This window comes from Perognathus longimembris, chromosome 8 (genome assembly GCF_023159225.1).
Source record: "Perognathus longimembris pacificus isolate PPM17 chromosome 8, ASM2315922v1, whole genome shotgun sequence".
NCBI lineage: Eukaryota > Metazoa > Chordata > Mammalia > Rodentia > Heteromyidae > Perognathus > Perognathus longimembris.
Window position 1 is genome coordinate 62,939,018 of NC_063168.1, and position 15,252 is coordinate 62,954,269.

Sequence of the window (15,252 nt, forward strand, 5' to 3'; positions counted from 1 at the left end):
ATAAAATAACATTATTTACAAGAAAATCAATGTGACTGGAGAAGATCCTGTTGAGTGAGATAAGTCAAAGTCAAAGAGACAAATATTGTATGCTAGCATTCATATGTGGAAGCTAGACCTAAAAGACACATATAGCTCAGTGTTGGTGGCTCACACCTATAATCCTAGCTATTCAAAAGGCTGAGGTCTGAGGATTGGAGTTCAAAGCCAACCCAGGTAGAAAAGTCCTCGTGAGACTCTTATCTCCAATTAACCACTCAAAAACCGTAAGTGGTGCTGTGGCTCAAGTGGTAGAGTGCTAGCTTTGAGCACAAAGAGGTTCAAGGACAGTGCCCAGGCCCTGAGTTCAACCCCCACAACTGATGCCCTTCCCAAAAGACATATGTTGGTGGACATGTACATATGTATATATGCCTCTATACACAAATCTATGTGTGCATATATAAATAAATATATATATACATGAATAAACATAAAACAGGACTCTGGAACTAGAGAGATGAGAAGAAAAACAAAAGATTGAGAGTAAATTATTTTTAAATGCATTGTGATTATGTATAAAGACAACATACTGTCTCCTGGTAAAAACTTATAGTCAATAAGAGATTGTGGGAGCAGGGAAAGAGAAAGCTTAATAGAGAAGATTATTCTGAACAATATATAAGATATGAGCATCTGATATACCATAGTGAAACCCTTGGTGCAATTAATGTTATTATAAAAATGAAATGAATGACAGAAAAGTAGGGCAGCCTCTGAAAAACTGAGAAGTAACACAAGAGAGGAAGGCTGGTAAAGAGAATGAAGAAAATAAAAGAATGCCTACTGGAGTGGTTTTGAGAGGAGAATGGGATGAAGTAGAGTGATGACAAGGGTGAAGTAAACCCTCATTCCAACAAAGACAGTATTGAAAACATGCTTTATTTTTAAGGCAGGCATGGTAGTACTGGGAAGGCTGAAGCGGGAAGGCTACAGGGTCATGGCCTGGCTGAGCTACAAAGTAAGACCCAATCTCAAAAAAAAGTTCTTTATATAACATTTAGCGGTAAGAAATTACTGTAAATTTTTAATACTGCTATGAGTATGTTCTTTCTAGTTAAGAAAAAAGACCTTATCTTTTCCACATTTATCAAGAAATATATAACATACAGATCTACTGACAAGATGTTTAAATTTGTTTCAATATATGAGAGGGTAGAAAGTGGACATGAATATAGATAAAAACAAGACTGGCTACTGATTGATCATTGTTGAAATTAAGTAGGAGCTTATTGTTCTATTTTCTCTACTTTGGCTTACATTTGAAATGTCCCTTAACAAAATTCATTTGAAATGCATATTTCATATGACTCAGCAACTGTCTTTACCCTAAAGAAACTCTCCCATGGATACATGAGAAGAGACATACAAGACTACTCCTTTCTTCACTGTTTGTAACTTTTTAAAAATCAAAACCATTAGCTGTAACTATGGTATACTTGTAGTACAAAAGAAATACATCGAACTGAAAAAAACAGGCTTCAAACACATTACCAAACAAAATAAAATCATATTATCAAGCTATACAATACTCACTTTAAAAGCTTCACACAATGCTTTACATTTCCTACAAGTATGTTCGTGTGTGTGTGTGTGTGTGTATGTGTGTGTGTGTGGGGTATATATTCATCTTTTTTTTTTCTTTTCTGCCAGTCATGAGGTGTGAATTCAGGGCCCAAGCACTGTCACTGAGCTACTTTTGCTCAAGGCTAACACTACCACTTCAGCCACAGCACAACTTCTGGCATTTTCTGTGTATATGGTACTAAGGAACCGAACCCAGGGCTTCATGCATGCTAGGCAAGCACTCTACCACTAAGCCACATTCCCAGCCCCTATTTTTGTTCTGGGTTTTTGTTTTGTGCCAGTCAGGGCCTGGGTGTGATTGCTGAGCTTTTCCCACTAAAGGACAGTGCTCTACCACTTAAACCACAGCTCTACTTCCAGCTTTATTGGGAGTGGGATTAATTCGAGATAAGAGTCTCATGGATTTTCCTACCTGGGCTGGCTTCAAACCCTGATACTCAGATCTCAGCTTCCTGAGTAGCTAGGATTACAGATGTGAGCCACCAGTACCTGGCTGGGTCATTTTTGTATGTTTTTAAGACAGTTTTTTTGTTTTTTGTTTTTTTTTTTGCCAGTCCTGGGGCTTGGACTCAAGGCCTGAGCACTGTCCCTGGCTTCTTTTTGCTCAAGGCTAGCACTCTGCCACTTGAGTCACAGCGCCACTTCTGGCCATTTTCTGTATATGTGGTGCTGGGGAATCGAACCCAGGGCTTCATGTATATGAAGCAGGCACTCTTGCCACTAGGCCATATTCCAGCCCCTTAAGACAGTTTTGATATGTAGCTCAGGCTGGCTCTGATTTCCAATCCTCTTACTTCTGCTACCCAGGTGCTGGGATTACAGGAATATAACACCACAGCCAGCTGTACATACTTAATCTAAAAATAGATGAAAAATATCTGGACAGATATCAAATGTTCAATGACAGTTACCTTCTGACTGAATGGGATAGAAACAGGATTATAAGAATGTCCAAAATGGACTTGGGCTTTATCCATCATCTAGTAAATATTTCATAAAGAAACATTACTTCTGTAGGAAAATTTATTTTCACTAAAAGAGAATTATATTTTTACTTTCTTTGCAAATCAATATTTCCTATAACTTTTGAATAGAAACCTATCCAAAAATCATTTAATAGACATGTAAGCATCCAGCATACCCTATATGTTTTGCTAGAGTCAAGAAAGTAATCCAGGGGGCTGGGGATATGGCCTAGTGGCAAGAGTGCCTGCCTCATATACATGAGGCCCTGGGTTTGATTCCCCAGCACCACATATACAGAAAACGGCCAGAAGGGGCGCTGTGGCTCAAGTGGCAGAGTGCTAGCCTTGAGCAAAAAGAAGCCAGGGACAGTGCTCAGGCCCTGAGTTCACAGCCTAGGACTGGCCAAAAAAAAAAAAAAAAAAAAGAAATGTTAGAATTATTGTTGACAATTGTTGATTAAAATTAGGGACATGTGTGTATTTTTAGTGTTATGATCTGGAACTCTTATTAGGTCAAACCTCATGAAATTGCTTTTTTTTTTCCTGAATGCAGAATGATAGAATATTGGCTGTTTTGTGTGGTTCTAACTAATATTTTTTTCTTCCAGATGAATTACTTTTTTCTTTTTTTGCCAGTCCTGGGGCTTGGACTCACGGCCTGAGCACTGTCCCTGGCTTCTTTTTGCTCAAGGCTAGCACTCTGCCACCTGAGTCACAACGCCCCTTCTGGCCGTTTTCCATATATGTGGTGCTGGGGAATCGAACCGAGAGCTTCATGTGTAGGAGGCAAGCACTCTTGCCACTAGGCCATATTCCCAGCCCCATTTAATCCAATATTTTACCTGACTAAAACATTTGTAATATTTATCTTAGTTTAAATAGATACTCATTCTGTAAGCTTCTTAATTATTAACATCTGCTGTATTTCCTTTCATTTCCCATTGATTTTTCAAAAATAAGAAGCAATATAACATCTAAGATATTCTTGGATATGTTCAATAAATATAAATAAAATATTATTTTTAAATGATAACACTTGAGAAAAGAAAATACTACCTAGATATACCAGGTAATATGTTAATGGATTACAGATACCATTTATTTTATTTCTAATTTTTTTGTTGGTTGTGGGGTTTGAACTCAGGGCCTGGGCACAGTCTCAGAGCTCTTTTGCTCAAGTCTAGCACTCTTACTATATTGAGCCACAGCACCACTTCTGGTTTTCTGGGGGTTGACTGGAATCTCACAGACTGCCTGAGCTAGCTTTGAACTGTGATCTTCAGATCTCAGCCTGCTGAGTAGCCAAGATTACAGATGTGAGCCACCAGCACCTGGCTTAGAATCTCATTTAGCCCCCGCCCCCCCCCCAAAAAAAAGAATACATGAAAGTACGGTTTGGCACAGTATTGAGGGCTCATACCTATAATCCCAGCTACTCAGGAGGCTTAGATATCAAGGTTCAAAGCTAGCCCAGGCAGGAAAGTCTGTGAGTTGTGTTTTTTTTTCAAGTAGGGATATAAAGTACAAAACAAAGTTTGAATTTAAAAATACTAAAATATAAAATTATTTGTTATAATTATTCTTGTCATCACAAGATCATAATACTAAAAAGGAGACCTGAGGAGTCAGGCTCTGTCAAAATGTGGGGGGGTGGGGGGGGGGAAATGCAAGAAATCTTTTGGCTACATGGGAGGCAAAGAGAGGTAGTCCATGTCTCAAGCTGGCCCTTTACCACTTGAGCCATGCAGTGTAGTCTGGTATTTTTCTGGTTAATTGGAGATAAGATCTCCTGAACTTTTCTTCGCAGGCTAGCTTTGAACTGTGATCCTCTGCACTCAGCCTCAGCATTACAGATATGAACCACCAGCATGCTTGGATATGTCTTAGTTTTAGACTGACTTTAGTGTCTGTCAGACTTGAATGACACAATTAACAAGCTGGAGCTATGAATGACTCATTTGGGATTTACCTGGCCTTCTTATCTAAAATGACAATTCCCTAATGTAAGTAATGCTGTACCCAGTGTCTTAATTTTTTATAACAATATCTGCATTAATCGCTTTGTTTTTCTTATTATCTCTTTTCTCCATTAAAAAGTCAGTGACAGGGCTGGGAATGTAGCCTAGTGGTAAAGTGCTTGCCTAGCATGCAGGAAGCCCTGGGTTCGATTCCTCAGCACCACAGATACAGAAAGTGCCAGAAGTGGTGCTGTGGCTCAAGTGGTAGAGTGCTAGCCTTGAGCAAAAGAAGCCAGGGTAAGTGCTCAGGCCTTGAGTTCAAGCCCTAGTACTGTCAAAAAAAAAAATCAGTGACATTAGAGCCCTTATTTATTTTGCTTTGTGATGAATGATTCATATGCTTATTCTTGTGTTGGTCAAGTAGTTTTGAAAATAGCTGAAAACTTCCTCTGAAACTAAATTTATCAAGTGCTAGAAAGAAATTTAGAACTATAATTTCACAAACCACTTTTGCATCAGTGTTCAACTAAGATAAAGTTTATATGAAATAAAATCTGCCAAAACAATAAGAGAGAGAGAGAGAGAAGAGAGAGAGAGAGAGAGAGAGAGAGAGAGAGAGAGAGAGAGAGAGAGAGAGAGAGAGAGAGAGAGAGAGTTGTGTCCTGGAGCTTGAGTGCTGTCCTAGAGCTTTTGTGCTCAAGGCTAGCACTCCATCACTTGAGCCACAGCTCTACTTCTGGCTTTTTGTTGGCTAACTGGAGATAAGACTCTCATAGACTTTCCTGGCTGGACTGGCTTCAAACTTTGATCCTCAAATATCAACCTCCTCAGTAGCTAGGATTACAGGCATGAGCTATCAGAGCCTGGCTAAGAGCAATATGTGTTAACAAATGAAAACACCTATAATAGCTACCAGCACAGATATATCTATTATCCCCAAATGCTTCTATGTAGTCCAGATAATTTTTGCTTTTATCTATAAAAGTATTGTAAGTTATTTATACAAGAAATTGTTTATGTAATCAAGTCTCTTCCTATTTCCATTGATTAAAAAAATCATAATAGTTATATACTTAGTAAGAGAAACTCCTTCTGAGTATCCTATTCTCCCTTTCTCCAGTGTGCTCTTATCCATCACTCAAGTTCCAACTCATGCTCTCTCCTCTGCAAATCTCTACCTTCACTCTGCTCATGTCCTTTTTCCAAATTAATCTTTATGTTCTCATGACATACTATGATTACCTTTATCTCAATATTTATTATGCAGTTTATAAACAATTGCTAGACTATTAAGGAAAAACTATGTCTTATGCATGTATACAAGCCCAGCATCTGGCATGCAGAACAAACACTCACACTGGATGAATAATTACTAAATCTCAGGATTCAAGTAAAGCACTGCCTACTATGCACAGTCCTTTTCAATTCAATATGAAACCCTTACAATAAAAACAATTTAGTTAGGGACCTGGGTATATCTGTCTAAGCTCCTATCCAAACAGTTTAACTGAATGGTCTAGTCAATTAAAAAATCATCACTTTATCTCTTTTGTTTAATTTTTAATTCTGAATTTAGACAGCAATACTCAAAAACACTGTTCACCTGCTTGAAAAAAATGCCTGCTACTTTTAAAAGAATCTGTACATGCTTATCTAAATGTTTTTCATTTTATAAACAAGGCTAAATTACTTTTACACAAAAGTTGGCAACAAAATAGTTTTGCTTCAAAATCTCTTCTTAGTTTATTTCAAATAAATTTCAGGATCCTAATTCAGCATAACAGACTGCTTCATAAATGTCAACTTTCCCTGCCCAAATGTTGCTAACATGTTAAACAGCCAGGGGAAACAAATAACAAACCTTTGTTTTTGGAAAGTGCAAAAGAGAAACACATGATTTTAAAAATCTGATTTTCATTAGAATATTATAATCTTTAAAAGTATGTACTAGCAATATAGTTGACAAAAAAATGATAGCCAACAGTTCTCTTCACTGAAGAGAGATTTTTATTTTATTATTATTATTATTATTTTTTATTTTTTTGGCCAGTCCTGGTGCTTGGACTCAGAGCCTGAGCACTGTCCCTGGCTTCTTCTTGCTCAAGGCTAGCACTCTGCCACTTGAGCCACAGCACCTCTTCTGGCCATTTTCTATATATGTGGTGCTGAGGAATTGAACCCAGGGCTTCAAGTATACAAGACAAGCGCTCTTGCCACTAGGCCATATTCCCAGCCCCTAAAGAGAGATTTTTTTTTGGCCAGTCCTGGGGCTTGGACTCAGGGCCTGAGCACTGTCCCTGGCTTCTTCTTGCTCAAGGCTAGCACTCTGCCACTTGAGCCACAGCGCCACTTCTGGCCATTTTCTGTGTATGTGGTGCTGGGGAATCGAACCTAGGGCCTCATGTATACGAGGCAAGCACTCTAGCCACTAGGCCATATCCCCAGCCCAAGAGAGATTTTTAAAAAGACAAAAAATTAAAGAAGAAGGAATCACAGATTTGCAGAGAAAACTCAATAAATGTTTTTTAAGACAGCTGTATTATTTATATTTATATTTTTTGGCCAGTCCTGGGCCTTGGATTCAGAGCCTGAGACACTGTCCCTGGCTTCTTTTTGCTCAAGGCTAGCACTCTGCCACCTGAGTCACAACGCCCCTTCTGGCCGTTTTCCATATATGTGGTGCTGGGGAATCGAACCAAGAGGTTCATGTGTAGGAGGCAAGCACTCTTGCCACTAGGCCATATTCCCAGCCCCTGTCATATATTTTTAAATTTAATCTTGTAATAACACTTCTTTTTCCTAACAAAATTTACCTCTCAAGATGAATAAAGATACTATCTGTCAAAAACAAAACCCACAAATAACAAGATTCCTACCAACAGTTTAAGATGAAAAATACCTGACAGTAAACTATGGCATCAATTTCTAGTTTATTTCCAACTTATGGCCCAGATTTCCCTGTCTATTTTACATACCAAAGTCAGGTTAACTTCCAGACTTATAAAGCTCTTTCAGTTTTAATGAAAAACTATCCATCATTTCCTACATAACCAAAGAAATCCCACAAATTAGCATGCATTACAAGTCCATTTGGGGTCCTACCCTTATCTATGCCTCATTTTCTACCTTATCTTCTAGTCTATAGTGGACTAACCACTACCAAGAGACTCCATATCCTAAAAAGAGCCCAAATGTTAACTCAAACTTCTCCAGAAAGTTCTTTTGATCAACTTGATCCCCAGCTCTTACATAGAAAGGTCCTTAAAATCACATGTGTGTGTATTTTAATTGCTTCTAACTTAACATTATTCCACTGAGTTCTCATTTCAAAAGCTAGGCTGGGCATGGTGGTTATACACTGTAATCCACCTATTCAAGAGGCAGAGGTAGGTGGACTTTGGTCACAGTACAACTGCAAGACCCTATATGAAAAACAACTAAAGACCAGAGTGGCGGCTAGGGTCAAGCATTGTTCAAGTGGCTAGTGCTAGTAACTGCTGAGTAGCTAGTATAAGCCACAATATTCTTTCTTTCTTTTTTTTTGCCAGTCCTGGGGCTCAGGGCCTGAGCACTACACTGTCCCTGGCTTCTTTTTGCTAAAGGCTAGCACTCTGCCACTTGAGCCACAATGCCACCTCTGGCCATTTTCTATATATGTGGGCTGGAGAATCGAACCCAGGGCTTCATATATATAAGGCAAGCACTCTTGCCACTAGGCCATATTCCCAGCCCAAGCCACGATATTCTTGGCATTGGTTTTACAGTAGAGAGGTTACAATGCTGATACTTACATGTTAAATATAAGTTAATTTATAATGTTAACTTAAATGTGAGTGATGGAAATTAATTCCAGTAATAATTTATTGTAAGACCTCAAATTTTCCACTGTTGACTAATTTTTACTATTACAAGAAATACTATTGTGAACATGTTAAGAAGTACTTAAGCTGCTTCTGCTTTATAGCACTGGTACTTAACTGAGTTTATAAATTAACTAAAGTAAGGATAAAAGCTAGACCTAGCCTCCAGTGTACAACCATGTTCTCTGATTTGAGTCTTTCCCTCCTGCAGTCACTTTGTCACCTTGGGTTCCAGGAAGAGTAAAACTTAACCAATCATAATGTGTTTAGTAGGACACATGGAGGAAACTGCCCCAAAGGAAAAGAACAGTCAAAACCTGGGGAGAGACCACCAGACAGGCAACAAACACCAACTAGACTGCTCCACTTAAGTGAAGATGGTGATAACAACAACTTCCCAGGGACCTCAGAGAACAAAGACTGAGGCCACAACTGTGAGGGGCACAAGTGAATGATTACGCATACTTCTCTCTCCCCATGACCCCAAGTTCTTTGCCTATTTAAACCTGAATCTCATGTCTATACCCCCAAAAAAGCTGAAAATGGACTGAAGTGCCCCACAGTTAAGTCAAATTCTCTGCTCTTTACCATGTGTCTTTATTGGTGTGTAGGGGTGCTGGGGATTCATCTTGGCCTTAAGGGGGGGAAGGGCGAGGAGAGCGCTCCAAGACGCCGCCCTTCCCCCAGCCCTGGGGCAGTGTGGAAGTGAGCCACACCTTTCTCCTTCTGGGTCCGGAACCAGAAGGGATAGCTTTGAGACCATCCCCCACCTTGTGCCAGCAAGCACACAGGGCGGTACTATGGGAAGTGATGTTAGCCCATGAGGGAGGTCCTTGGGAGCTGCTCTTGGATGGACAAGCTCGCCAGCCTATCGCAGCTCATGCTCAATCCTCGTCATCACTACTATATTACTGTGAGCCCCTCCCGAATAAACCGGATTGCTCTCCAAAGTGTCTCCAAGATCCGTCTGTGCCTGGCTTCCTTGGTGGGTAAGGAGGGAGGAAAAAGGGATCTCGTTCGGCCACGTGCACCTTAGGCTAGCCCGTGTCCCTCGCTCTACCTTGGCCACCTGCTGGTCAGGTGCCCAGGGAAGAGGGTGGAAAGGGGAGCACTGATAAGGGAGTAAGCTTAGCATTCCCGCACCAGGGGAGGTAAATCTAGCCCAGCATAGGGGGATGTATAAGGTCTAAGGTCTAAAACTCTGGTTTCAAAAATAGTTCTAATATATTAGAACTATTTGTTATTCCTTGAATTATTTACTTAAGGTCAGTTCCTAAGAAAACTTAGTAAATCAATGGCCTTGGGTATGTTTATAGTTCATTCATTCCCTCCCTCCTTCCTCCCCTTCCCTCCCCTTCCCTCCCCTTCTCTCCCCTTCCCTTCCCTTCCCTTCCTTTCCCTTCCCTTCCCTTCCTTCTCTTCTTCTTCTATGATTAAAGATAAGAATCTCCTGGACTTTCCTTCCCTAGACTAGCATGGAACCTCAATTCTCAGCTCTCAGCCTTCCTGAGTAGCTGGCATTACAGACATGAGTCACTGAAGCTGGCTGTTCCTAACTTTTAAGTTATTACCACCATATTACTTCCAAATGATCTGTGCAAATTCTAAATGCAATGCATGAGTGCATGTGAACTTCTTTATTATATAGGTTGCTCAGTAAGTATGAAAATTTTATTTACTATCATTTTAATTACCAATGAAGTTCAACTCTTTTATCTCTTTATTCTATGTCACCTTCTCATGTAATAAATACATATTTTTATCAATGAACTCACTGTAATATTTTTGTAATACAATAACTATTTAACATCAAGCTTGTAATTCTTTTCCATTTTTGTAGTTTTTAAGTTTTGTGGTTTTCTGCACATAAATGTGCCACATTTTTAACAATCACTTTTTTAAAAACTGTCTCCTTATTTCTTACTTCTTCCTACTCATTTTCTATTTTACAAGGTAAATTATAACATTTGGCTATAGATAGGCTCAATACCACATTTTTGTGTGTATGCCAGTAAAGGGACTTGAACTCAGGGTCTCATGTTCTTGCTTAGTTTTTTCATACAAGGCTGCTACTCTACCACTTTAGCTACACCTATACTTTCATCTTTTTGGTGGTCATTGGAAATCTCTGTTTTGTCTGCCCCAGCTGGCTTTGAATTACATTCCTCTGCTCTCAGCCCCCTGAGTAGCTAGGAATATAGTCATCCTGTTAACACTAGATTTTCTGACTGCTGTCTGATCATTCTATTTCTTTTTCTTTCTTTCTTTCTTTCTTTTTTTTGCCAGTCCTGGGACTTGAACTCAGTCCTGAGCACTGTCCCTGGCTTCTTTCTGCTCAAGGCTAGCACTCTATCACTTGAGCCACAGCACCATTTCTGGCCTTTTCTATATATATGGTGCTGAGGAATCAAACCAGGGCTTCATGTATACGAACGAGGCAAGCACTTTACCACTAGGCCGTATTCCCAGCCCCTGATCATTCTAAAACATAACAAATCTACCACTGACTGATTTTATGCTTGCTTATTGTACACTAAATTCTTTTTTTTAATCCTACAGATACTTTTTTCCTGACTTAGTATTTTAGATTTCTAAAAGTCAGAAAGGTACCATAATTTAAAATTTAAAAAAAAATTAAAAATCTACCACCTCAAAATGAACTCCAGGAAATGGAAACAAGGGGTTCTTTGTTGTTGGTTGTTGTTTTTTGTTTGTTTGTTTGTTTGGTCTTGTTTTTCTGTTTATCTGTCTTTAGGAGAGCAAAGGGAGGAGCACAAAAATGGAGAAACAAAGGGTCAACAAATGCAGCGGTGGTACTCACTAGACACTGCATGGAAAATGAACTATACTACCTGTGGATGGGGATAGCAAGGAACACTGGGAGAGAGTTAGAGAGTGAAAGAAGGGGTGATATTGTCCAAAAAGAAATGTACTCACTATTTGGCTTATGTAACTGTAATCCTCTTGTATATCATCTTTGTAATAACAATAAAAATTAAATTAAAAAACTACCAGTGTTGTGATGTATGGCACTTCCTGAACATGTGTAAATCTACGGGAAAAACCTTTTCTCAGAAGTTATGTTTACCTATGACCACAGGCAATGCCTACATAAACTCATATGCACGTGAATTTTTTTTTGTTTTGTTTTTGGGTTTTTTTTGGCCAGTCCTGGGCCTTGGACTCAGGGCCTGAGCACTGTCCCTGGCTTCTTCGTGCTCAAGGCTAGCCCTCTGCCACTTGAGCCACAGCGCCACTTCTGGCCGTTTTCCGTATATGTGGTGCTGAGGAATCGAACCCAGGGCCTCATGTATACAAGGCAAGCACTCTTGCCACTAGGCCATATCCCCAGCCCCCAATGCAGGTGAATTTTAACTCAAATTTGAAAAAATTTGCCAAAAGATTGAACCATGATAAAGCACTGAAATAAAAAGCTATTGTGATGCAAACGTCTGTTGCAAGCCAAGCAAGTGCAACTAAAGCAATAGAAATTGCACACTCAAAATAGATCACAGAATTATTAGAGCTGGAAGACACTGGTGTGGCCAATTTGCATTTCATAAAGTACTATCACCCAAGTACTTAGATATCAAGCTGTCAAAAGTTTCCAGCTGACTCAAAAATGAAGCAATTAAATTCATGGTGTATCTATAGAAAAACTGAAACTATGAGTTTAGCCAAAAAAGAAAAGTAGCTAAATTCCAAATATTTTCCATATGACTCGAACGTATACTGACAATCAAAAAGCAAAGAGACTAAGAAAGCAAGCACAGGTGAAGGCAGTTATGTCAGATGTAAAAAGGGACTAAATGTCAATATAACTAAAGTTCTTAAAATGAAAACTTAGAATGTTTCTTGTTTCTTGAAAACACTAAATCTATTGCATACATAATGATTAATAGTCTTAAGAAATGTACTGTGGCTCTATCATTTACTTATTCAGTACTCATGTATTCACTCTTTCATTTCTCAGTAGAGAAGAGCAACAGCAGATACACAGGTAACAAAATGTGCGTCGTTTACTCATCCACATCTTAACCTACAGAAAAAGAAGGTGGAAAGGGTATTCTATAGTTCCACAAATAAGCCAGGTGGCGTACACTTGTAATTCTAGCTACTTTCAAGGCAGAGATGAGGGATCACAGTTCCTTGACAGCTGGGGCAAAAAGTTCTTCAGACCTCATCTCATCCATGAAAGCCTATCTCTAGTTTGTATCTGTCATCCCAGCCTCTTAGAATACAAAGAACCACTGTCGGTACTGCAAAACCATTTGGTGTAAACCAACTGAACAACTCATGGAGGGAGAGGGAAAGGGGTAAGAGGGAGGAATGAGGGAGGAATGAAGGAGGAGGTAACAAACAGGACAAGAAATGTACCCAAGGCCTAACGTATGAAACTGTAACCTCAATGTACATCACTTTGACAATAAATAAGAAAAAAAAACTTAAAAAAAAAAAAAAAGAATCATGGTTGGGCACCTGTGGCTCACACCTACAATCCTAACTACTCAGGAGGCTGAAATCTGAGGATTGGGGATTTGAAGCCAGCCCAGACAAAGTCCATGAGACTCTCATCTCCAATAAGCTACTCAGAAAAAGCCAGAAGTGGCACTTGGCTCAAGTGGTAGAGCGTTAGCCTTGATCAGAAGAGTACCCAGGCCCTGAGTTCAAGCACTAGGACAGGCAAAAAAAAAAATCATAGTCCAGATAAGGCCAGGAATAAATATGAGATCCTATTCAAAAAATAATTAAAATAAATTGAGGCCCTGAGTTCAACAGCCATGATGAAATTAAGTAGCAAGGATCAGATTTATCCTTAAGGTAGCCAATCAAAAAACTAGATAAAGGGATGGGAATGCGGCCCAGTGGTAGAGTGATTGGCTTATATACATGAAGCCCTGGGTTTGATTCCTCAGCACCACATATATAGAAAAGGCCAGAAGTGGTGCTGTGGCTCAAGTGGTAGAGTGCTAGCCTTGGGCAAAATGAAGCCAGGGACAGTGCTCAGGCCTTGAGTTCAAGCCCAGGACTGGCAAAATAATAATAATACCCTAAAAGCTAAAATGGTTGAGAATGTGACTCAAATAAGTCTATGAAGTAACCTGGAGGTGCCCAAGTTCAAATCCTGGGACTACCAAAACCACAAAGTTAAAATGCTGCTGGATGTGTGGAAGGGTGGAAAAGAAATAGAAATATGGAAGAGCCAGCATCAGTGATTTATACCTGTAACTCCTTGGGAGGTTGAGATCAGGAGGATTGTGGATTAAGGCCAGACAATGCAGGAACCAACAGCTGCATAGAGTGGAGTATGCTTGTCAATAAAAAATCTAAACTAAGCAGATCACAGTACCAGCATGCCCTTAGGCAGGGAGATCCTATCCCAAAAATAACTAGCGCAAACAAAGACAGGCCACAAGGCTCAGCAGTAGAGAGCCTGCCTATCAAGCATAGGGTCCTGAGTTCAACCACTACCACATAAATTAGATAAGCAAATAAATACAGTAAAATGAAAGTATGCATAACATAGACTTCTCATCAGAAACTATTCAAATGAGGTAAAAATGTTAATATACTAAAAGGGAAAAAAAACCTCAACTGAACTTACATGCATAATGAAACTACACTTACAAATCAAGGTAGAAATGTTTTTAGATTACTGGTCATAGAGGCCAAAGCAAGAAAGATCATGGATTGACAGTTCCAGGACAGACTGGGTTACAGAGAGACCCTGTCTCAAAAAATAAATAAAGGAGCTGGGAAGGTGGCTTAGTGGAAGTGTTTGCCTAGCATGCCCTAAGTTCAATTCCTCAGTACCACATATACAGAAAAGGCCAGAAGTGGCGCTGTAGCTCAAGTGGTAAGAGTTCTAGCCTTGAGCAAAAGAAGCCAGGGACAGTAGCCAGAACCTGAGTTCAAGCCCCAGGACTGGCAAAAAAAAAAAAAAAGAATTTAGACCACAAAAATGATGAGAAAAATCATTTCTAACAGAGGTACACTTAAATAAATGTTTATGTTTAAAGAAAAAAAAACAGATCAAAAGTTATACCTATACAAAGCATGAAAACTGCCAGTTGTGGTAAATATGTTAATAATTATAATACATTTTCATCAAAGGTATAAATACCTGGTTAGGGGTTTAAAAAAAATTTTAGTTGTGCTTAAAGGGATCATACATAATGAAACCAACAAGAAGTGAGGTGCCAATATAATCCTACTTATTCAGGAGACTGAGATTTGAGGACCCCAGTTTGAAGCCAGCCCAAGCAGGAAAGTCCGTGAGCCTCTAATCCCCAATTAACCAGCAAAGGGTCAGAAATGGAGGTGTGGCTCAAGTGGTAGAGAGCCAGCCTTGAGCAAAAAAGCTAAGGGACAGTACCCAGTTCCTGAATTCAAATCCCAGGACTGGAAATGATATAGGAGACAAAAGTACCAGAAAGTTAGAAGACTACTGTAGGAATACAAGTGGGACACTAGGAATGGAGATGCATATATGCACTTGAAAAATACTTACTGGGGGCTGGGAATATGGCCTAGCGGCAAGAGTGCTCGCCTCTTATACGTGAAGCCCTGGGTTGGATTCCTCAGCACCACATATATAGAAAAGGCCATAAGTGGCACTGTGGTTCAAGTGGCAGAGTGCTAGCCTTGAACACAAAGAAGCCAAGGACAGTGCTCAGGCCCTGAGTCCAAGGCCCAGGACTGGCAAAAAAAAGAAAAAAAGAAAAGAAAAATACTTGCTGGGGAAATATTTAGGAATTAGATTCAATAACCTATATTGGTTGAGAAGGGTACACAAAGGGGAAAGAATAAAGATATTGGGCCAGGCTTCTGTCTTAACCAATT

At 39.5% G+C, this 15,252-nt stretch overlaps 1 protein-coding gene and 1 long non-coding RNA gene across 7 annotated transcripts in view; one reads left to right on the forward strand and one right to left on the reverse strand.

The window, feature by feature from the left end:
* Nucleotides 1-15,252, reverse strand: part of Ncoa1 (nuclear receptor coactivator 1) — a 189,366-nt gene that overhangs the window by 117,876 nt on the left and 56,238 nt on the right. The gene's annotated exons all lie outside the window — the stretch shown is intronic.
* LOC125356682 lies at nucleotides 11,178-11,805 on the forward strand. Its single transcript, XR_007211947.1, has 2 exons — nucleotides 11,178-11,536; nucleotides 11,774-11,805. It is a non-coding gene; the product is annotated as an uncharacterized LOC125356682 (long non-coding RNA).